A 25,334-nucleotide genomic window follows, 5' to 3' on the forward strand; every position below is an offset into this window, starting at 1 on the left:
AAGAATATTTCCTTAGCCTATCTATTTGGATTTTAATTTGTCCTTGGTCAAATGTTTCCGTTGGAATTTTATAACCCTTTTTAGTTTGGTTTTGCGTTTGGTTTATGAAACCCTAGTTATTCCCGTCCATGAATCCAAATGTCCTCTTTTCACTTTAAATCCATCTTTATACGTTTTACTCGTAATTAGTTGGATTTTCTTCGATTTAACCTAATTGGTTGTGCTATATTCTTTCTCATTTAATCATAGGTTTTCTCGGTGACTAAAGGTAATATCCGGAAGGATATTTTGCTCCTTGTTTTGCGTAAATAGGTGAGTGTTCCTTGTTTGCTATATTTTCTTGATTTCATGACTTGTATTATTGTTTGATAACGTGTTAAGTACTTTTAATGATTTCCAAAATGAGTTTTCTAAGCGAGTGTGTACTTTATCGCACTCGACCTAAATAAATGTGAAATTTTCAAGGATTTAATGATTGAAACGTTAGTTGCGCATGATATAAGTCTTTTGGCTGAACTGGGCCCTGCCGTTCGTTACCGATCGACTCGAGCTAGAAGCGGATTCGGTCGGGCGATATGGTGACCTTGGGTGAATTTGGTATACTCGAGTATTACCTTGTATTCTGGTGGAGCCTGGCCAACGTCCAGGAGGGGGTGAATGAAACGAAAGAAAGAACGAGGGTTTTATTTATAAAAAAATGCATTTTCCAAATGATTGGAGGGATAAGGGGAAATGACAGGAGAACGAACGAACGAACGTATCCTTTTAATGTATGTGTTAATATCGCTTTATATTGTGAATGTTTCATGACTTGTTGTTTGATTTATGGCTTGATTATATATTCGGAACCTCACTGAGCTTTTAGCTTATCCCTTTAGTTTTGTTTTCCTTAACAGGGGAAGGCAAGCCAGGACGAGAGCTTGGTATAGACTAGCCTAGTCTAGTTCTTTGTTTTGTAATGGTTCTCGCCCTAGCTTTGGCACGGGCTGATGATTGAAGAACTGAGAACCTTTGTACATTGAAGTTGTATTTCTTTTGAGATAGCAATGTATATAAGTTTCACTTTAAGTTTGGATCATTGTTATACTCATTCTTGTGGTTTATTCCGATGGTTGCTTGAAGTGATCGACTGAGTCCAGGCGAGAGTTGGGCAAGTGGTCCGACGAACCCTTTGGTTCGCCTTAGGGGGAGGTGGGGCTGTCACACACCAACCCAAAGGAGTCAAAGAATATATTAAAGCTTCAAAGGTTGATCAACACCCTATTCTTGCTACAAAGAAGGAACAGTTATTACTCTTCATATTCCAACTGATTTTCCTTCCCCATGGAAAGAACAGGGATACACTCATATTCATTTTGGAGCCATCAGAATATCACTCTCCTTCCATGGAAGAAAAGGCTTCCAATAGTGGCTCGAGTAGCTTTACTCGACATAAGATTTACAAAGTATCAGTATGCTTGCATAGCAACTGTTGAAACAACTTTAAATGCTAGAACTATCTTTGTGATCCTTTTCCCTAATTTTAACATGTCTTTAGCAGATCCTCATTTGCTAGACACGTTAAAAGTACAGGTACAAATTGTTGGAGCAGATCAGGTTTCTGATGCAATTGCAGCAACACTTCACTACCAAATGGTTTATCGAGTGCAAAATCATGCACTAGACCTTGTAGTCCCTGGTGGTGAAAATGCTCTTCTTATTCGGGTTGATGAGAAGAACTCTGCATGTTGCACCCATGTACCTAGACAAATCTCAAAGTCAGATCCAATCACACTCTTGCTTGATAGTTGGATCACTGATTATGAGTCTTTGCACACACAATCAAATGAACCTTTAGAGTTTTCACTCTCAAGGATCTCACAGACAAAAGAAGGGAGAACTTCAATCGCTTTCGATCATTCACATTAAAAATCAAAAAATAATACTTTATCTATTTTATTTGCAGAAGTTTCTATGAAATCACCAAGAGAATAAGCAATTCACTTGGGAGCATATGAGGAAAATTGCAAGAAATCCTGCATCCTTCAGGATATAATTCAGTATTTTGATACAAATAGAGATGCAGTCTATTACTTCCAAGATCCTATTTCTGGGCATATCTATTTTGATACATGCACAAATTGTGAAGAATGCTTGTTGGCAGAACAATTGGAATGTGATGTTTTAGATCTCTATTCTAAAAAGAACAGATCTAAAAGGTCTAAGCCAATAGACCTAGTACCATTTGAGCCAAGACCATGCAAGCCAGATCCAGAACCAAGACAACTAGATGCCGATGATTTTACATCATTCAGAAGTAGCTTTGATGGGTATGAAATTCCTACATCATGGGTTTATCAAACCCCAAAACCCAGTAAGGTACTTCATTCTTATTATCAGAAATGTCTTGAAATCTTGGAAAAGGAAGCAAGGGAACAAAGCAAGAAGAAACAGACCCAAGAATGGAAACCTGTTCAAACCGTTCAAACCCAAAAATTTTGAATCCCTACGTTTGAACCCATGGCTTCAGCCCAACCAACCGAATGTTTCATGTTTCAAGAAGCTGATTTTCCTCCTTTAGAATCATTTGTAAAAAATGATTTTAAACATACCCCAAAGATTCAAACTCCAGCACCTGTCATCCTTCCAACTGGAGAAACCCAGAGAACCAATCTTGCTGATGAGGTTCTTAACTGGCAGATAGAAAATTCCTTGGTCCAAAATATTGCTCTCACCACAATTCATCATAATGTTTCTGAGGTACACAAAAAGGTGAATCATATTGATACTACTGTTAATCATATTGATACTACAGTTCAGTCTCAAAAAGATCAAGTATCACATATGATTAATGTTCTTGAAAAAAGACTTGAAAGTCTTAAATATAATATGCCTACTACCTCATCATCTTTAGCAAATTTTGTTTTGAGCAGAGAAAAAGAAACTAAATTCTTCAAAACCAAATTGCTAATTTGAAAGCAACGGGAGAAGTTCCAAAATATGATATTGGACCATTTGAACTTACTCCCTAGGTAAGTTCAGGTTTTGGTACCATTCCTCTTAGGAATTGGCCAACCCCCTTTTATTTTGGTAATATTACAACACCTAATCCTTCAGTTTTCTTTCCAGATCAACCACAACCAGCTTCTAAACCTTTTGACATAGCTGCAGTTCTACGAGAATATCGTAGAAATAAAAAAGAACAAGAAAGACAAGAAAATGAGCAATGAAAGATTGAAGCTGAACAAAGAAAAGCAGAAGAAGACAAAAAACGCAAGGCTAAAGTAATTGCTGATCAACCAGTAGCTTCGTTAATGTATACAGTACATACTAATCCGATTTTTTCTATTGAATAGGAACAGAAGGCAAATGAAGCTACAAAGGTATATGATAATCCTCTTTCATCTATGTTAGAGGATCTCCAACAAGATTCAGTCCCTTATATTACTACATATACAAAGACATCAGATCCAGTATCCCCAGAATCAGAATCTTCAGAAGATAGTTCAGATGACACAAATTCTGATTCAGAAAGCAGCCAAGAACAAACTTCAGAATCCTCTGAATCTTTTGATCAGTCAATAACTGTTCATAATGAAGAGGAAGAAATTCCTTTTATCAATATGAACACCAAAGCTGAAGTTGTTGAACCAAATGATGAAGCAGAAGGAGAAACTTCCCCATTAAGGCCTCAAAGGACAGACTTTCCACAAGCAAAGGGAGTCCAACTTTTTACTATTGATGATATTCCTTCTGAAAAATGGGAAGCAAGATTCTAAGATTTTCATGCTTGGATGATTGCACAAAACTTGCATGAAGAATCTCATTTTGAAAATTTATCTGTCTTTACTGGACATTTTTCAAGAATCCTGAAAGAATGGTGGATAAGTCTGGGAGACACAGACAAGATGACTTTCTTAACCAGGCAAGATTTTTCAGAAAATATAAACATCCTTCACTTGATGTTATAGGAGATGTCAAAGAAAGCAGAGAAACCAAGAGAAAAAAGTTTTTTCAAATGAAGTGTTTATCTTATGATTGAAAAGATCTCAATAAACATTTTAAGAAAATGACTAAGCTTTTTTATATTCTTGGTGCAGATATAAATCTGAAACAAACTTTTATCAGTTCACTCCCCAAATCTCTTGCTGATGGTGCTGAGATGTACATCCATAACAAATATGGATCCATTTTGGCATCACCTTTCATTGATAATGATGATTTGGAATGCAAAAGCCAGTTTTGTGCCTATCATCTAGGTGAATTCCCAATTGTCAAAATCTAGATTTCAAGTCAAATTTTGAAAACCATTTTGCTTTAGAAATCTGAGAAAAAAATGTAAACCTATTGGGAATTGGAAATTGATCATCAAGAAGAAAAAGATTAAGAGGCTGATAATTGATTACCAGTCTCATCTTTCCTCTTACCTGTTCTGATCTTTTGTTGACATAAAAAGCTTGGCACGCCCATTGAGAATCAGATATCTCAATTAATCCAAATTTCAAGAGTTCTTGGCATTCTTGTTTAGCAAGCTAAGTCTCATCAGGATTCATTTCTAAATGACTAGCTTTGTAGGATTTATATCCTCATTCCTTTTGAAAGGAAGACGGATGTAAAAGTCAGAATTTTTTCACAATGGATGGTCACATTTCTATAAAAACTCTTGATGATTGGAAGCACATGACTCTTGAATAATTATATTATGAAATTCTTTGAGTCTTTCTTCCAAAGAAGGATTTGTATCATCTAGTAAATAAAGCTTTGGGATATCAATGAAAGATTTAAAAAATGTTTTTGATCTTATCCCTTTAGCTGTGATGAAAAACTTGTTTTCCTTATAGATATCAAATCCAAGTAAAAGGTCTTTCCCAGACATCAAATTGGCTCCCAAAAACTGAGTTGTTATGTAACAATTAGGGAGAAGTTTGAGAGTAATGGTATATTTTGTAATTGAAGTAGTGTAAAAAGAATTCCCATCAGCTCCTTTAAACTCATGAGTGTAAGTAGTCCAATATTTGTCTGATAAAACATCTTTTTTCATAATGGAAAGGGCTGCACCAGTGTTAAAAAATGCAATTAAGGGAATAGGTGTTGAATACTTATCCATAAGGATATGAACGAGTGATTGAGGATAAGTAACCCTTTCTTGTGGATGAGTTGTCCTTATTGTAAGGATATCAGGAACCTGTAAAGCCAAAAGAGTGTTATCAGTTATTTCTTCCTGTTCAGAGAATTCAGATTCTATATCAGAGAATTGTAAATTAAATTCATTCTGAATTTCTGAAATAAGGTTTACTCCCTTTTGGTTTCGAGGACGGTTTTTTGCAAAATGTCCTGGCTTTCCACAAATAAAACATTTGTTTCCTTTCCTGCCTCTGAATGGTTTGCCTTTCCTTTTGAAGTAGCTCCACTTCTTTCTAAAAGGTCTCCTTGAGAATTGCTTATAGCTTTTGCTGAAACTTTTGAATCTTTTGAACTTTTTCCTCTTTTTGTATGGAACACAAGCTTGACACTTTCCTTTAATAATCAATTCAGGCTTCTTGCAAGCTTGATCGAGACAAGCATCTCCTTTAAGATATTCACGAATAACCTTCCTCTTGTTGCAAAGATTATCCAATGCTAATAAGACTACTTCCAAGATCCTATTTCTAGACATATCTATTTTGATACATGCACAAACTGTGAAGAATGCTGGTTGGCAGAACAATTGGAATGTGATGTTTTAGATCTCTGTTCTAAAAAGAACAGATCTAAAAGGTCTAAGCCAGTAGACCCATATCATTTGAGCCAAGACCATGCAAGCCAGATCCAGAACCAAGACAACCAGATGCCGATGATTTTACATCATCCAGAAGTAGCTTTGATGGGTATAAAATTCCTACATCATGTGTTTATCAAACCCCAAAACCCAGTAAGGTACTTCATCCTTATTATCAGAAATGTCTTGAAATCCTGGAAAAGGAAGCAAGGGAACAAAACAAGAAGAAACTCTCCTTTCATTGAAGAAAAGGGCTTCCAATAGTGGCTTGAGTAGCTTTACTCGACACTAGATTTACAAAATATCAGCATGCTTGCATAGCAACTGTTGAAACAACTTTAAATGTTGGAACTATCTTTGTGACCCTTTTCCCTAATTTTAACATGTCTTTAGCAGATCCTCATTTGCTAGACACTTTAAGGGGCAGATCAGTGAATCATTGAACTAGAACGGCATATGAATTTTGTGACGGCCCCACCTTCCCCTAAGGCGAACCAAAGGGTTCGGCGGACCGCCTACCCAACTCTCGCCAGGACTCACTCATGCACTCACTCATAGCTCAAGCAAAATAACGTGCATCCATAGAAAATGAATAACATATCCACTTCAACTTAATATATACATTGATGCTCAAATCCAGATACAAAGTTTCTACACACAAAAAAAAAAACTTCAAACTTACATTTCGAGTGTACATTCAACCCTATTTGGGTACTAGCGTGAGTACAAAAGCAAAACTCAAAACAACTAGACTCCGCTAGTCTATACATGTCTTATGCCTCGCTCGTACCCCCTGTAAGGAAAACAAATGGCGTGGAATGAGCTAAAAACCCAGTGAGGTCCCAAATAACAAATTGACCATTTTAAAAGTATGAATATCAACGTAGTAAGTTAATGGGCATCAAAAGTTCATAAGAGTGAACAATAACACTTCAAGTAGTAAATTTCAAAGTGAGCGAGTGTAAAAGTTTTCCAGAAGAATCAATAATCCAATAAGCAATAAACATTCCAAGGTATAAGGATACGGAAGGCTCTCAGGAGCCAAATTCCCAGTGCATCACCAAATCTCGATCAAGGAATAGTTGACAATCTGTCAACCTTCAAGTAAGTAACCAATCCAGTAGAGCACCACTTACACTACTCTCCGTCCACCATTCACACCCCCTACTAGGCCCAAAATTCTCAATAAACACGGGTGGTAATACTCGAGTATACCGATTAGTCGAGGAGATATCACTCCACTCGACAAAACAAGAGACCTAGGGTTCGTTGCCCAGTCGACCAAGCCCTTGCCGGCTCGACTTGAGTAACTCGCCACAGGGTTTCTGGAATTCCAGGAAGTGCGCACCTCATAAACAAGTATATCAAATCAATTGCAACAATAAACAAGTATATATCACGTAAGGGCAAGTGCGATAAAGTACACTCTCGCCCTAACAATTCACGTATATAACATGTAATCATATTGGTCACGTATCAAATACAAGTATCAAGTTCACTTTGGTATTTGAAAACACTCACCAAAAGATATAGTGCTTTTATTGGTCACTTTCAGGTTGTACTCTGGGTTCGGAGTCCAAATCTGCGATAAAACTCAGTTTGAAAACTTTGAAACATGACTAAGATTTGAAACTTAGACGTTTCGTTCAATAAGAATCAAGAAATAGAAATTCACTTAGAGAATATTTGTGAAACACTCTGTGACGACCCCATCTTCCCCTAGGGCGAACCGGAGGGGTTGACGGACCGCCTGCCCAGCTCTCGCCGGGTCTACGGGTCGCAAAACAATCAAGTCGGATTTAATTCATAAAAGAAAACTCGACAAAATGAACAATTTTCCCCCTTAAGGTGTTATTAGAACAATAATATCATTGTACAAGAAAGTACAGTGCTCGAGCACTTCCATCGGACCAGAAAACGGAAAACGAAAATTTTGCCGCGGATGAACAGTGACCGGCCACGTCACTATTCTGGCCGGATATCCGGCCGGATTCTCGGCCGGATAGGAGGCCGAGGCTAAACCAAAAATTTCGAAATGTCCCCTGCCAATCCGGCCAACAATCCGGCCGGAAGTTGGCCGGATTGCTCTGGCCGGATTCTGGGCAGTAGCCAGAGTCCAATTTTTTTCTTTTTTTTTTTCCTTTCCCCTGCCTATCCGGCCTTATATCCGGCCAGAAACTGGCCGGATTCTAGGCCGGATTCCAGGCAGTGGTTTTCCAAAATTTCCTGCTTTCATTTTTAAAAACCGGCGATTGCGCACATACACCAAATAACGAATCCAAGACTTGGTGAACCATACATACATGTCATCTATACATAAGAAAGTGTCCTTATACAATTCAAACACAAATACTTGAGTTCAAATACATCAAAGTTTCAAATGCTCGAGGAGCTTCCAAAACTAACTATGTCACTAGCTCAACTCATATCAAAATGTGGTTCAACATCGCTCCTGTAAGGAAAACAAAACAACGGGGGTGAGCTTACGCTCGTGAGGTACCAAATGCACAATTTCATGATACAACTATTAACACATATACATAAACACCTTCATACAACATACACATATAAAAGGATACATGCGACCCTCAAGGGCCGGTTTCCGATTGCCATACTTGATCTCACACGTTGACACTCCGTCAACCATTTAAACAAACCAAAATCCGTAGACACCACTTCGCACCATTTCCTTCCACCATTCACCCCCTATTCGGGCCCGCCGACTCATAGTTCCAAAAGGGTAATACTCGAGTATACCACAAGGTTGAGGAGTTAACACTCCACTCGCCTATCAAGAACCCAAAGGCTCATTAACGAATCGCCCAAGCCCTTGCCGGCTCGACTCGAATAACGGTCTAAGGGCATGAGCTCAATTTCACATTAATATTAAGGCATTGCCCCATCAAATGTCAAGCATGTATATATACCATTTCACATCCAAACAATAACGGTAAATGCAAGTAAGTGGTCAAGAGCGATCAAGTACACTCTCGACCCAAATCAAGACATTTAGAAACCACATAACAAGTATGTTCATCATATACTGGTACACTCACCAAATAAACAAGCAAATCACACGTTCGAGTCAGGAGTAGGTCCCGGTCCACCGGTACGACCTAAAACAAGCAAGTAACCATATTTAAGACTCAAACACGAGTCAAAGTATAACTTTAACTACTAATACAAGTTACACAAAACAAATAAAATGGAGTAACAACAGTGTGGAATGTGAACAAACTCCCCAATTCATCCATTCTATTCAAATCCTTCTCAATTCAAGACCTCCCATATCTACAACCAATTGGGCGGCATTTCCCCTTAATTTCTTCACATTTCCAACCTAATGAACAACACCCAACTTGTACCATTACACTTATGGTTCTTATACTAGTCCATTCACCCCATTTGAATCACAATACAACCATATACACATCAATTGATAGCATGACAACCATACATGGAAAAGCCCCAATTTCATCAAACCCTAAAACCGAAATTTTCTCACAAATGCTGAAATTTTCCACAATTAACCACCATTAACACATATAAGCTCTAAATCATGCCATATAAAGCCATCACACCCAACTCAACCATGATATATCATATAAAACAGAAAATTCCTAAATAAATAGAAAATTGCCACATCTCAAGTATAAGTCATGAAATACTCCATAAAATAGCCTCTTGAACTACTATCACCCATAACTTTCATCTTACAACCAACAAGGAAACAATTCCATATTTACTCACCTTACAATTCTTGATACAAGGTAGATGAGAGCCTTTCCTTTCAAACAAAAACCACCAAGCACTTCAAACACTCCTAGCAAGAAGGTTTTATGGAGGATTTTGAGAGATTAGTGGTTGGATTCCATGATTTGGCAAAGAAATGAAGCAAGAGTTGAAGAGCTTTCTTCCTTCTTTTCTCTCTAGTTGGCCGGCCAAGAGGTAAGAAATAATGAGGAATTTTGGTCAAAATTTTAATTTAGTAAAGGTGTAGACAAGTCAAAAGTCCAAGGTCCAATAGGATTGCAACATGTGTTTTTTCCAAGCTTATCTCATTCTTGTCTTACAACACTTAATTAAACCAACTAACCTCCAATTAACTCATAACACAAGATGGTAAAACTTCCGTATATAAAATTTCCCAAAGCTACATTTAACTGTACCGATCGTCTTAGTGGGTCCCGCAACCGCTGTACACCCTTAACAACACAGAATTTGACCTAAACCCAGAAAATGATGCAAAATTCATATTTTCTCATAAAATTCCCCAGAAAACCCACGGATAGAAGAAAACCCTAAAATTAGGCCCAAACGCCCAAAATAAATGCCTGAAAAATATGAAAATTTTCGGGGTCTCACACGCTCGCTCGCTTTTCAAACTATATAACTTTGTATCATTTATATTTGGAAATGCCATTTGAGTCGAAAGTACAAGGAAAACGTATTCCTAGTAGTCATGATTGTAATTCTCAAGGGTACAAGTTTGGCCAAATCCTCACTGATATACCTCGATAAAAGAAGATGTAAATATTCTAGATAGTTCAAGTAGTAATCGCTCTTAACCCTTACTCAAGTCGCAAGTATATTTCTCTAGTCCTCGAGCGGAAATTTGGGCAGCATGCCCTTTGTATTTTCCTATTTCCCAGCCATTTATAGCTTCATTATTTCCTCAATCAAACCCAAAGTTACACACAACACAAATCCATTTCAATAGCCGTTCAATAGGCTCAAGACAATACAAGGACAAAATCAAACTAACAACAAATGCGGATATGAAGTTTACAAAGGACAGATTTGACGGGTTTTTGCGAAAAGAACACATCCGAGGCTACACTTATCGGATTGAGGTAAAAATTATACCGTTTCGAAGCTAAGAAAAAGGCCTACAACTTTCATGAAGATCACTTAGTCAAATGTCCAGTGTAACCCAGTCAAATTCCCAATTTACAGAATCAAAATCCAACTAATTGGCTATTTAACCGTACTGCCTTCAAATGGTCATATCTCAGGCTACCCAAGTCCGTTTAAGGCGTTCTTGGAGGCATTAAAAGCTAAGTCAGAGTACTAAAACTTTCATGTTTTGGCAAATGGCTAAATCAGCACGGATCATAGTGAATAAACACAGCCAAATGGATGAACTGTCTAACGGATCACTGGAAAGCATCCTAGGGCAGTGAGAATATTTTGGTCTTTTCACAGGCTACATTACTCTGATTGCCCTGAAATTTTGTAGGAAACTATAACATATCATTCTCTACAACTTTCATGTTTTATACTAAGCTTAATTCGGCCTCTAGGATCACGAAATGGAACCGGACAGAACAGGGCTACAATTTTCCAGAAATCTGGAATTTTCGGTTTCAAAGGAAACTTTCTTCATTTTTTGCTTCAATCACTACCAAAGCCCCTTATATAATCTTAGATACAACATATATTAACCATACAGCAAGTATAGGCAGCAATCCTTCAAACCCTAACTCATATAACTAAAAAAAAACATACACTATCTACCCAAATCATGATAATAGATATCATTCACCACAATTTTAAGGTGCTAAGCCAATTTAAACAAGATCAAGAGTAAGAAATGGGGAAATCAGCATCATTACCTTGCTAAAGTGACTACCAAGAGCAACCCTAGCTTTTCCTCTCAAAATTTCACCAACACACCACTAGCTAAACACTCAAGGAAGGTTTTAATCGGTTTAGTTTTTTGTTTCCTCACTTGGATGATTCAATTTCAAGATGAAATGGTGAAGCTCTCCCTTGGGTTTTTCTCTCTCTCTCTCTCGGCCAAACAGCAGAAAAAATGAGGAAGAAAGGTAGCCCAAGGTGATAAGCAGGCAAGACAAGTTGTCTTGGTCAAGGCCCTTAGATGGCCGACAAGTGTCCTCACCACCCTCTACTCATTTTTTTGTTTCTTTTCCTTGCCATTTTGGTCCAAATTTTTGGTCAAAGCCAGCTAGAATTGAGGAGATATTTTGCTCAAAATTTTAATGAGCTCATATGGTAAGAAAGTGGTGGTCAAATGGTGCGTTCAATCGATAGTGCACGGTACCCGTCGGTGTGAACCGGTTTTTTTTTTAAATCGAGTATACTAGGGTTTTTAACTTCTAATCACTAACTTATTATTATCACTCTAATCATATAATATTTCCTCATCCAAAAGTCACTCTTACCTACCAAATTTGATTCTCACTCAGTACCGAATAATCATACTACGGAAAAATGTGAAAACCCTAATTCGCTCTAACTTGAAATCAAAAAGTGAAACCCTACTTTCTAGGTTCATTTGCACTTATTGTGGGGTAATTGAGTAGTAAGGCTATTATAAATGAATAATTTCCAAATAAAAGGGGATTTTTAAGAAAAACGTGAGGGTTTTACAATTCCATAAATTGAATTTAGGGTTTCGGTTAAAATATGAGATATTTGAGAAAACGGTCAGTCACAAGTGAAACTAGGGTTTTGATTAGACTTTTAGGGTTTCTAGTCTTTTAAAACAAAACAAGGTTTTAAATCAAACCTAAAGAAATAACTTTAGTATCTTCTTTAAATCAAAATAATGTTTTAAAATAAAATAAACTAAAGAAACCGTAATATCCTTTTTGAGACTAAACAAAGATGATCCTAAAAGTTGGGGCATCACAAATTTCCAGCCTAACACCAAGTTTGCAGTTGAACCTTTGGTGTTGGCATTTGCAGTTACAGTTTTAGGTTGTTGGCATTTAGAAATGCTACTCTATTCCAGAAAAAAAATGTTTCTGCATCAAAAATAGTAACTACTATGATTGAAGATGGCTGGTTGTCTAAGCTTGGGAAGGCGTCAAGCTGGTCAATGAGAACCGGATGCAGGAAATTGAATCGAGACTACTCGCTAGCCTTTACTTTTCTCCATTTTTTATTAGGAGGTGTGGAGCTGTTTTTTTTTTTAATTTCTGTTGGTCAGTGTTGTACATAGGCATGTCAATGAGTCGGATCTTACCCAGACCCAATATATTTGGGTAGGGTTTGGATTTAATTTTTCAAATCCAGACCCTACCCAGACCCTATGAGAGAGTCATGGGTCTGGGTAGGGTCTGGTTTTCTTGAATTCATATCCCAATCCAGATCCATACCAGACCTTACCCAGACCCATATATATTTAATTAAATAATATATATTAGTAAATTTATAAAATAATATAATATTTTATGGCTATTGGATCGAACACAGTAAGATTTTATGGCATCAGAATCTGCATTTAGTGTTGGTGGTTAGGTGATTGATGAAACTCGTGCCAAATTGCTTCTAGATATGGTTGAAACATTAGTGATTACTGATGATTGAATTGAATAAAAAAATTGAGGAAGTGTTTATAAATTTTTTTATTCTATTATTTATTTGCCATCGATCTTTAGTTAAATGACTTTTATCTCATTTACCATTTTAGTGCTGGATTGCGAGACATTTACCAACATTGAAGTTTAAATAAGAAAAAAGGTAAAAAATTACATTTCTTTAATAAGACTAAATCTTTATATAGTTATGGTTGTTTTCTTTTTTAAAAACTAATCTTAGTTATCATTGTAATTGGTACAAACTTTTTCAAGAAAAGGAGAAAAGATAAAGGCAAACAAATAAAATATTGGATGTGGATGCGGTTGAATTTTTGAAAATATATAGAAGTAGTCAATAATAATTCTTTCTTTGAGTTCACAATATTGCATTCAACTTGTTGAATGTTAATTTTATTATTAGAAACAAAAATTGGATGGTATTTGTATTATTTATGAAGTCTATATATTTTAAATACATTTTTACTTTAGTATGTTCAGAAAATATCCATGGATACCCATTGGATACCCAGATCCATAAGGGTTTGGGTATGGAGTTACTTTTTCAGACTCAAAGGGGTTAGGATCTGGGTCTGGGTCTAACTAAATTAAATGGGCTTGGATATGGATAAAAGGGATCCAACTCAGACCCTACCCATTGACATGCCTAGTTGTACATTAGGTGTATTACGGGGAAGTTTAGTTCCCTTGTCATTTGAAAATTTTTTCTTTATACTAATTAAAGTATAATTATGCCTTGCAAAAAAGAGACTTTACGAGAAATCGTATTTACCGGCTTAATTATCGCCCAAGACAGAATTAAGATAGACAGTGATTTCAAAGTTCTATCAAATTTAAATTGAGCACTTAACCAGCTTTTGCAAATCAATTGTGAATATAAAGAAAAAGATAATTACATTAAAACAAAAAGATAAAGTACTTTGGCTAGGTGAGGCTTCTAGCTGCTATTTCAAGTTCCAAACAAGATGATTGTACCCGTTATTTGAAATCCCAAATGATGGAGAATAAATCAATGCTTGAGCAAGTTCATGATTTGCAAATAATGTAAAACAGGTCATTGCTTGTAGCTATTATTTCAAATTCCAAATGATAGAGAAAAAGCTAGTGCATGAATTTGAAGGAATCCATGTAAATCATCAGATGTAGGCTTCCCCCTATCGTTAATAAACCAGTTCATCACACTTAGCGTTGGTCGTCCCTTACCCCCTTTAAACTATACTAGGAGGCATAAAACATGCATTGCGCATTGGGATAAACATAAAACATGCCTCCTTAAACATATGGATTCATGGAACAAAATGTTTGTTGATTAATAATTTGTATACACAGCTAAGCATAAATATACATGAATAAGTAGAAGGCAAAATCGTTTCACGAAGATAGACTACAAGAAATTTGATCATCAATGACAACAAAAAAGTTGTCACAGAATGAGATCCTCTATCCACAACTTTGAAAGTCATCACAAATGCCTCATGGAGCTAACTAATTAGTAACGACTTGTGATTTGTCATTACAAATATATTCCCACCAACTGGATCCAAGAGAACGGGAGTTATTGGGGAATACCTTAGTGACGACTTGGTGAATGTCATCACTATTATTATCTCTGTTTCTTTGACAACTTTGCAATGTTGTCACTGAAGCTTGTGTACTTTCTTTACTGACAACTATCTGTTGTCACTATAATAATGGATAGCTTTAGTGATAATTTTATGTTGTCACTAAATTGTCATAGAATTTTTACAACTTTGGCCACATATTAATATTAATATTGATTTTTTTCTAATGAAACCATTTGACTATCATACAATTTCAAGCCTCTTGATTTTCATATAAATTGGCGATTTGACTAGTTTAGTCAAATTGGTCATATTAATTTGTCAAAGAATGACTTGTTAAAGAAAAAAAAAAACTAAAGAAATTTGTAGTTAACTTCCCAATACCTAAAAATCGTCAAGCTGTAAGAGTTTGTAAATTGAACTAGTTATTAAAGCAAATAACTCCTAAACCCTTTAGTTAATTAATTAAATCAAATTATTTTATTGCTTTAATTGTGTATTTTTTATTCCAAGGTAGTAAATTAAATGTGAAGTTTTTTGTTTGACTAATAGTAAATTAATTATTTATGAAAAAAATATTTTTCCCATCTAATTGATCCTTTTTTTAAAATTTTTTCTAAAAAGAAGGAGTAAAATTTAAGAATCACAGTACTTACAAAAATGGTACTTTTTATGACAAGATAATTTTTGACAAAAGTCTAATTCACCACAAAAAGTCATTTTTTATGACAAGTTTCAGGCTATCATCATAATAAGCTAAACTTTCTATGACTAAAGCCACAACGGATCTTTTGTCCCACTCCCTGTGCCATTTTTTATCTCTTTTTTTATTATATTGCTATTTCTCCTTCATAAATATCATGTTTTAGTTCATTTTATTTTTTTAAAATTCAATAACTATTAATTGAGTAAATACAATAGTTTCAAAAAGCAATATAATAGAAAATTAAAAAATACAGCAACAAATTCATAAAAAATCTTATTTTTATGCATTTTAATTTTTTGAGTTTGTTAAGACATGCTGCTCTTAGGAAGCAGTGTTAGAGGATCTCAATTTGAGTCCGAGTGGTGGCATGCCACCTTCTAAAAAGGCAATATAATAGTAAATTTAAAATACAGCAGAAAATTGATAAAAAAAATCTCATTTTTTATGCATTTTGATTTTTTGAGTTTGTTAAATTTTGTGTATTATTTAGTTAATAGTTATTGGATTTTAAGAAAAATAAAAAAGAACTAAACATGATGTTTATGAAGAAGAAATATCAATATAATAAAAAATGGGACAGAGAATAACATAGAAAGTGGAACAGAAGATTAGTCGTCCTCTCTGTGTGGGCAAAAGTTTATTTTGGATGTTCTCTGAAGCACACAAGTGAGAAGGTAAAGGGCAAAAATGATTTTATCATCTTATCTAGATTTTCTACGACTTTCATTGACGATCTTCTGTCACAATTCCTATGCTATTATCTATCCCATTTTTTATTATAGGATAAAAGACCAAAAAACTTCCTATGATTTGATAAATATTCAATTTAACTCTCTCTAATTTGGAAACCTACACTATAACTCCCTATGGTATTGACTAAATTGAAAATTGGACAGAAAGTGTAACGCCCCCACTTCTCCCTAAGGCGAACCAAAGGGTATCCGCGGGACGCCTGCCCAGCTCTCGCCAGGACTCACTACAATCCATCATTCAAAAGCTCGAAATACTTTAAGTAACTTCAATACATAATTAAAGTACTCCAAATATCTCACACTTACAATTATGCAGCTTCCAAGCTTAAATACAACCCAACGGAAAAGGGTACAATAGCCATCCGTTATAATATAACTTAAAGTTTTCAAAAGAAAACAATCTAGTACTACTCACGAGCACCCTTGGTCTCGAACCCTGTAAAAGAAAACCACAACGTGGGATGAGCTACACAGCCCAGTGAGGTTCCAAGACACTCTAACAGTTCAAATAAATCAAGTAAGTTGGGCATATCATATGCATGGTTCAATGTTACACAATGGCGTGTTATCATGAGGTGATAATCATTGTACGAGTAATTTGAGACATTTATCATGGTATGAGACATTTATCATGAGACAGGTATCATGATATAAGTACATTGGTCAGGTAACAGGTATGGAGCGTATCACAGGCATAGTTCAGGATTTCATGTTGACATTTTAGCATGAAACAATTATCATGATACAAGGTAAACATATACGGTAGGATACGGTGTTCCAGTGGAATTCTGTCGGTCATCTGCACCTTATGACTTCTGATCCCCACGGTATGGTCTGGCCATCGCCTTATCCCTCCAGTGGTAATACTCGAGTATACCGAAACGGTGGCCCAGGGTTCCAACCTACCCGACCGAGCCCAGTCCTGGCTCGAGTAGGTCAGTAACCAAGGGCAGGGCCCAAGTTCAGCTTAGAGCTTACAACATGCACAGGTAACCAAGTAATTCGACAAAAGGTAAAATTCATCATTTGAGTAGGTCGAGTGAGGTAAAGTACACACTCGCCTAATAATGATGGACAGCTTCATATAACATGTGATTCATGATAATGAAGTAATCAGGTGGTCAAGTAACCAAGTAAGTTGGTGATCACGTAAGCAGATAACCAAGTAAGCAAGTAACCAAATAGATTAGAAAACGGTAAGTAAACACGGTTAACGGTAAACGGTAAACGGTTAACGGTAGTAATTACGGTTAATTGGTAGACATATGTCATTTCAATAGGCCGCCATTGGCCGTTTTTCACTTTCACCACGTAAGAGTCGAGGAGATTTACTCCAACCGACTTATGCTGTCATAGCATAATTAATCATTTAAACACATCATGAAAATATGCTCTCCAAACATTTCATATCTAGTATTTCAAGTAATCACATAAGTATGCTCTTTAAGCATTTCATATCGAATAGTTCAAATATACCTACTTCAGGTGTTTCATGTCGAGTAATTCAAGTATACATTATTCAAATGTGCATGAGTGTGGTAAATACTTAATGACCATGGGTTAAGCATGTCATAGACTTATTCCAATTACGTATTCCTATATGGAACACTCACCTAGTCAAAACAAGCGAGTAGTTCTTAAACAAGCGTCTTAGGTGTCCGCTCCGAGTTCCTCTGGGAGATTCCCTCGAGTGCCTGAGCAAACAATAATCAACTACCACTCAAAATCATTCTAATTATCGAGGAAAATTGTACACTAGTACAATCTAAGAAATTAACGCAGAGACGAGTCTAAGAGTTCGTGTAACTCGAGGTTCAAAAGTGGGTTTTAAAATACAAGACAAATCTGATTTCCATCTTTGAAATCAAATGTAAAACGATCAAATGATATTGAAGGAAAATGGAGGGTTTGAAACCCTTAGTTTCCTTTAAGTTAGAAAATTCCAGATTTAACAAGCAATATTTGAAAAATCATATTTCACTCTCCACAAGTCCAAAATTGGAAAACTTGGTACTGTTGGAATCCTCTTTCAAAGTACTAAAAGTTCTTAGAAGACACTTTTTCACGAATGTAAGTGAAAGGCACTCAAATTTTGGCTCAAAGTTGGTAACTTGAATTACCAAGACAGATTTAAGTTGGTTTTTGGCCAACTTTAGAAATTCGGCAAAATTCACTTGTTTTGAACTAACCTTTGAAATTTGGAAATCAATTAGTGTTGCAATCCAAGAGTATAACAAAACAAGCGGAACGAGAAATGGAGTTTCGAGCACCAAGATATAGTACCTCCAAGTTGCTGAAAAAGTTAAGACTGTTGGGCTATTTTCCAGGTTTAAAACTAGATTCGAAATATCATTTGGTCATCAAGTTGGCATTAGAAATACATCAAACTTGGTACACTAAATCTTCCATGTGTGAACAACATTTCTACTAAGTTTCGTACAAAAACTCTCACGGTAAGGTAGTCATTAAAACAACCAAAGTTTATGAAGAGTTTCAAGGCTAAACTACCTTCTCACTTTTCTTTCGTTTACAAACTTTTTGTACCATGAAATCAGTTCCAAATCTCTCCATTATTGAAACCAAGAGTTCATAAACATCCACTGAGCAATTTAAAGACCATTGACATCCAAATTCTAGAAATAAAACTCTCCAAATCAGATTTGACCATTTGGCTAAGAGAAAACGAAAAGTTTTCCAGATTCGATGAGCGAATTTTGTGACATCATTTGCATATCAAAATGGTCTTAGAATATTACCAAATTTTGTACAATTAAACCTCCATATGAGGATTACTCTTCTATCAAATTTCATTTGAAAATTCACACGGGAAGGTAGTTAACTAAACCATCAAAGTTCAGGAAATTTCCCAAGGTAAAACTGTCTTCTAGCTCTTCTTTCCTTTTTAAACATTTTGTCCAAAGCAACCAACCCAAATCTGGTTTATTTGTGAAACAAAGTCCAAGGAACATCTAATCTAAAGTTTGGTAGATGTCGGACATCAAAGTTTCCAAAACAACAAGTCCCAAATCATTGTTAGTTACAAATCTGTCCAAGTGGAAAATTCTATCACTGTAGCAGTTTCAAACTTTGGCCACAACTCACTCCATTCAACTTGGAATTGGGCGTGGTTGATGGCGTTGGAAAGCTCTCTTCTAAAGCTGAATTTTCTCAGAAGAAACCATTTTCAAATTCCATTCACAAATAGCTCGTTTTTGAGCATCAAGTAGCAATTTCTGTCCTGTCTCCTGGAGAGCAATGAAACAGGACAGTGATATTCAATCGAATGGTGTGGCTCACTCAAGTGGAACCAGAATGTGAAATTGGTACCGATAGAAAGCTAGGAATGTCTAGTTTCCAATGCCGCAAACGGCACTTGATTTCGACATCGGAACAAAGAGTTATGGCCGTTACAAAATGACTGCCTGGGCAATACGGGATTCATTTTCCAGTTTTGCTAACTTTGGAAATCAACTCATTTGACCAACCAAATCATGTTATTTTTCAATGAAATTTTGTACACACTTACAATAATAGATAAACAACATAATCAATTCATTAGAATCTCAAAATCTGGCACGAAAATGGTCGGACAAGGCAGGGGTAAAACGGTCACTTTTGCTCCAAGCACCTCCTTTGATTTTCTACCAACAATAAAACATTAATCTACTAATATAAGCACTAAACCACCATTAATTTCATCATCCAACATCAAATCAGCAACAACCCAAGAGTGGGAGTTCATAGAGCCCACTTTCACATTTTATACCATAAACAAGGCTACCCACATGATTATATAACCTTATATGTGCAATAAATCTTACAAAAACTAAGATCTATGGGTTGGATGATTTGCTACCTTCTTGGATGATTAGATCAGAAATTTTGGTCACTCTTTGCTCCAGAAAACCGTGGCTTTTCAGCTCCCTTTTGCAGCTCAAAATACTCCTCAAGTGTTAAGCTAAGTGTAGTTCGAATTTGGAGTGAATTGGAAGAGGTTTGGTGAAGATTTGATGGAGGAATTGGAAGAACTCTTGAGCTGTTTTTCTTGCTTTGTTGTTCGGCCAGATGAGGGAGCAAGAGAGAGAAATTGTGGTCTGAAATGAGGCTTCCAAAGGAAGCTTAATGACTAAGGATTGGGTGCACAAAAGTCAACCGCAAAAAGTGCGCGCACGCGCGCGTTTTGTGCTCGATTCCTCTCGCGTTTGTTTCACTAGTGTACTAAACTTCTAATGCATTTATATTCATATAAATATTATTCACTCTTAATTGTCCCAAAATAAGGGTCTAAAGTTCCTCAATTTAAATTGCGCGTGTGAAAACGCGTATCTCCAATTTAAGCGCAATAACGCGAAACTTCCGAGAAATTCTTATAACGATAGTACTAATAACTATCACTTGAGTATTTAAACATTAAAATGCCTAATTTAGGTCCATTGTACATGTCTCCAATATTTCAAACCTATTGTACTCTCAATCGATCAAGATTTCCAAAGACGTGTTCACTATTTTTACAAAATGAGCTTCCGAAAATTAATTTTTGAAACAAGTCATTTTAAAAATATAATGAAACTATATTTCCATGTAATTAGGTCTCAAGAGCTTAGAAAATAATATTCGGAGTAAAAGACCAAATAAATAATTAAATAAGCTAGAAATAGGAGATTAAATAAGTAAATTTTGTGAGTCCTCACAGAAAGCATCCAACTAACAGTTGTGTGTGAAATATCAATATTGCCCCTAATATATGTAAGATGCTGTCCATTCAATTTTCAATTTAGTCGAAATCATAGGGAGTTATAGTGTAATTTTTTCAAACTAGAGGCGATTAAATTGAATATTTGACAAACCATAGGGAGTTCATTTGTATAGAGGCAATATTGACATTTCACGTATTATTGTTCGATTGGATGTTTTTCGTCCAATTTTCAAAGTAGTTGAAACCACAAGGGGTTATAGTTAGGTTTCTAAACCAGAGAGAGTTAATTAAACATTTAGTAAATCACAAGAAGTTTTTTGGTATTTTACCCTTTTATTATATTATTATTTCTCCTTTATAAATATCATGTTTTAGTTCTTTTTTGTTTCCTTAAAATTCAATAACAATTAACTGAATAAGACACAAAATTTAAAAAAATCAAAAAATCAAAATGCATAAGAATAAGACTTTTTATGAATTTATTGTTGTATTTTTTAATTTTCTATTATATTGCTTTTTTTAGAAGGTAGCATGCCGCCACTCAGACTCGAACCAAGATGCTCTAGCACTGCTTCCTAAGAGCAGTATGTTTTCCATCCCCAAATTAGTCTCTGTTCCCTCTGTCCCTTCTTTGTACAGCCACCACATTGCTTCTAATTTTTTAATAATGCAAACTCAAACAAACTGATAATAATCGGTTGACAAGTTTACTCCCTCGTTAATTCATCCGATAACTCAAAACTATTTTTTTCTTTAGATAAATCAAGCGGTTAGAAAATAAAGAAGAGTTTTAGTTAATTTCTATGTTTATGACCAACAAAACTCTTTCTTGTTAAAAAAAGAAAATAAAAAATAAGTTTTGAGCTATCCATTTTAAGCAGTTAGAAAATAAAGAAGAGTTTTAGTTAATTTCTATGTTTATGGTCAACAAAACTCTTTCTTGTTAAAAAAGAAAATAAAAAATAGGTTTTGAGTTATCTGTTTAAGTAGTTTAAAAATAAAGAAGAGTTTTAGTTAATTTCTATGTTTATGACCAATAAAACTCTTTCTTGTTAAAAAAGAAAATAAAAAATAAGTTTTGATTTATCCTTTTTAATTGGTTTTGAATAAACCTGTCAATTGATTATTATCAATTTGTTTGAGTTTTGGTTATCAAAAAATTAGAGGCGACATAGCAGCTGTACAAAGAAGGGATAGAGGGGACAGAAGATTCGAAACACACACAGAGCAGCCTTCCGTCTCTCTTCTCTCATCTAGATCTCATTTTGCACTTCTGCAGTTGTAGATCTGCCACTTCTCTTGATGGGTTGTCTTCCAAAACATCTCCATTTTGACTCCCATACCTCTAAGGTATTGCTTCTTTCAGAAAATCTCCCCACAGGCCGTTCCAACGTGCATCGTCATCATCTTTGATCTGTAAATCAAGCACCCATCCATACGAACAAGTTGCATCTCCTAGACCTGTTTTATTTTTCCATTCCAATTCTAGTCAGAATTTCCCTCACTCTGGCTATGTCTCTCTCATGAGGTCTCCTCAAATCCTAGTCCCTTCAAGCCCTAACTTGTACCTGAATTTCCCCCCTCCTAAAGTCTTTCAATGGAGTTGATTTTTTGATTCCCTATACTAGTGATGATCCAGTTCCAGCCCTAATTCAAACCCCTCTATCATTCATTCCCATTCAATGAATTTATTTGGTGCATATTAAAGTTGTTTTTTTATTTTATTTAGAGATTACTAACATTTTAATGAAGGAAAGAATTTTTCATGAGTTCATTTGAGAAAGTTTCTGGTCTATTTTTCTTCTTGGTTTTGTAAAAATTGGTCATGCTTTCTTTGTTTTTTAATTTAGTGTAAAAAAAGTTCTTACGGGTCAACCACACAGTGCTGGGATGTTTTGGACGAATAGTGGAAATGTTGGTGAGGGAAAAAAAACTACCTACCAAAGCAAGTGAGAGCAGTGTCAGTAGACCAAGTTCCTAATGCCAAAGTCTAGTAAATACCAGCAAAGTATTTATGGTTGAAGGACAAATTTGCTAGCAAAGTATTTATGGTTGAAGGACAATTATGAAGTTCAGTTGTAGGTTGTTGTGCATTAGGCTTCTTGGGTGGTGTAAAGGAAAGTGAAAAAAAAGAGAATATTTATATTTCTCAAATAATTGAAACTACAACTTGTTCTAAGTTGTATTTGTTTGGAAATCAACATTTTAGAGTTTCTATTTGTTAAGCAACTTTGTGTATTTTATATGTCGAATGTTCAAGAGCCTTTCTTACTTAAACTACTTGTTGATTGGTTAGCAATAGCAATGGGTAATTGTGACGACTTGGAAATTTGCTTATATTTTCTTAAAATTTCCTTTTCTTTTGAACAAATTACTTTATAATATCTTTACTACTAATTTACTCCCTCAATAATTGCAATATATAATAGAATCGAGAGTTTTACGTTTACTTTTATACTTAGGATAAACTAGGGTTTCTGCGTATTTTGGTAGTGTGATTAATTGGTGAGGTGTGTGTACTAACTTTGGTGGTTAAGAGTGAGTTTTAGATAAGAGAAACTGTGTGATTAGAAGTGCTAAGAATAAGTTAGTGAATCATAAGTTAAAACACTAGTACACGCGAGTTAAGGAAAATCGGTTTGAACCAACGTGCACCGTTTGCTACCGATTAAGTGCACCACTTGAATATTACTTTATTACCTTAATCTCCTTGCTTTTATTTCAGCTAATCACCCCTAAAATATCTTCTTAAGTGGCTGAAATTGTTGACCAAAAGAAGAGGGGGAAAAGAAAAAAAATAAGGAACCATCTTGTAGTGACACTTGGCGGAAATCAAACCAACTTTGACCAACCAATTTCCTTCCTTCTTATCCTTCATTTTTGGTTCATTTTCTCCATTTCTTCACCTTGGTGCCCGAAACTAGGAGGGGGAAAAAGAGAGAAAACCAACTTCATTTCCAACCTTGAATCAAGCCTTGTTTGAGTGAAATCAACAAAACCAAACCGATTAAACTTACCTCTTGGTGCTTGGAAGGCTTGGTGTGCTGAAATTTTGGGAAGATAGTGGTTTGTTTCTCACTTGCAAGAAACTTTTGGAAGGTATAAGGCTTGAACTTGCTTTTTTGTGGTTTAATCTTGCTAAAGTTGGTATAGAAGCTTTTAATCTTGGCTTATTATGGTTGAATGTTTAGTTTTGATGGTGTAGTGGCATGTTTAGCTAGGGTTTGCAATTTTTCAGCTTTGATTATTGTTGTTTACCTATTAAGTGATGTTATTGAGCTAGAATATGGATTTGGTGAAGTGATTAATGGTTTGGTTGTGACTTTTTAGAGTTAAAGTTGAATTTCCAGCATTTGTAGTGATTCTGCCCTGTTTTTGGAACCAACTTGAACTGCATATTCGTCTATGATAAAGACCAAAACAGTTCTTGCTCAAAACATAAAAGTTGTAGGGATTTGAGTTATTTTTCTACCCAGAAAATTTCAGCTCAATCGGACCCCTGACTACCCAAATGCCCTGTTTAACCGAGAGCTTTCTGTTTTCTCTGAGATTTCAATTTTTTACTCTGAAAATGCGAGAACTGTGTGTCAATGTCGTCATAAGAAATGTAGACCTATGTCTTAGCTTCGAAATGCCATAAGATGTACCTCAATCCGATATACTTAGCTGCAGTTATGACCAAAACACCGAAGGATGACAAATCTGCCACTTAGACATTCTTCTTTAAAACTAGTTTCCAGCTTTGATTTTGATGGTTGCATTGCTAGAATTGACTTGTATTTCAATGATATTGAGCCTAGTGGAATAGCTATCTTGTTAAGTTTGCTTATATGTGAATTTGGGCTGAGTTGAGGAAAGAAATGAAGCCCTAAGTGGCTGGAAAATAGCTAAATACAAAGGGCACGCTGCCCAAATTTTCACTCGAGGGTTAGGCGTATGTACTCGCGACTTGAGCGAAGATTTGTGGTCGAATTGGACTTGGATCATCTATGGTATTCAAGTTTTCTTTAATAGAGGTATATAAGCTGAAATTTTACCGGAACTCGTACCCTTGGAAAAATGAAAGTAGTGACCCTTAAAAATATGATTTTCCCGGTCTTTGATACCAAATGCAACTTCCAAAGTCTAAATCACTTCTTCATTAAAACTAAACGAGCGAGTTTGAATTTTTTAGAGTTTGATAAGTACCTTGAATACTACTTAAACGCGTTTCATTTACTTGATTTTTTTAAAAAGCGAAACTCCTGTGTTTCGAATCCTAGTTGATTTTAAACTCTTGCATAATATTTTACCGCAAATTTGGACTCCATCCAAGGAGTTGCACCTGAGTGTGACCTTGAAAAGTACTAGATTTTTGGTGAGTGCTTCCAAGTGCATATTTATACTTGATACTTGCTTTTACATGTTTTACTAATGTGCTTAGACAATATTTGCTTGTTTGAACGGATAAGGGTATACTTTATCGCACTTGTCCTAAACATGACTTGTTGTTGTGCCTTAAGTGCACATGACTTGATATACTTGTCTATGCATGAACA

At 35.5% G+C, this 25,334-nt stretch overlaps 1 long non-coding RNA gene across 1 annotated transcript; it reads right to left on the reverse strand.

The window, feature by feature from the left end:
• Positions 1-16,300: 16,300 nt before the first annotated feature.
• Positions 16,301-20,376, reverse strand: LOC140038100 (uncharacterized). The gene is made up of 3 exons (XR_011841910.1): positions 19,957-20,376; positions 17,714-17,794; positions 16,301-16,536 (listed from the first exon to the last, which is right to left on the reverse strand). It is a non-coding gene; the product is annotated as an uncharacterized lncRNA (long non-coding RNA).
• Positions 20,377-25,334: the final 4,958 nt, after the last annotated feature.

Source organism: Coffea arabica, chromosome 3c (genome assembly GCF_036785885.1).
Source record: "Coffea arabica cultivar ET-39 chromosome 3c, Coffea Arabica ET-39 HiFi, whole genome shotgun sequence".
Taxonomy (NCBI): domain Eukaryota; kingdom Viridiplantae; phylum Streptophyta; class Magnoliopsida; order Gentianales; family Rubiaceae; genus Coffea; species Coffea arabica.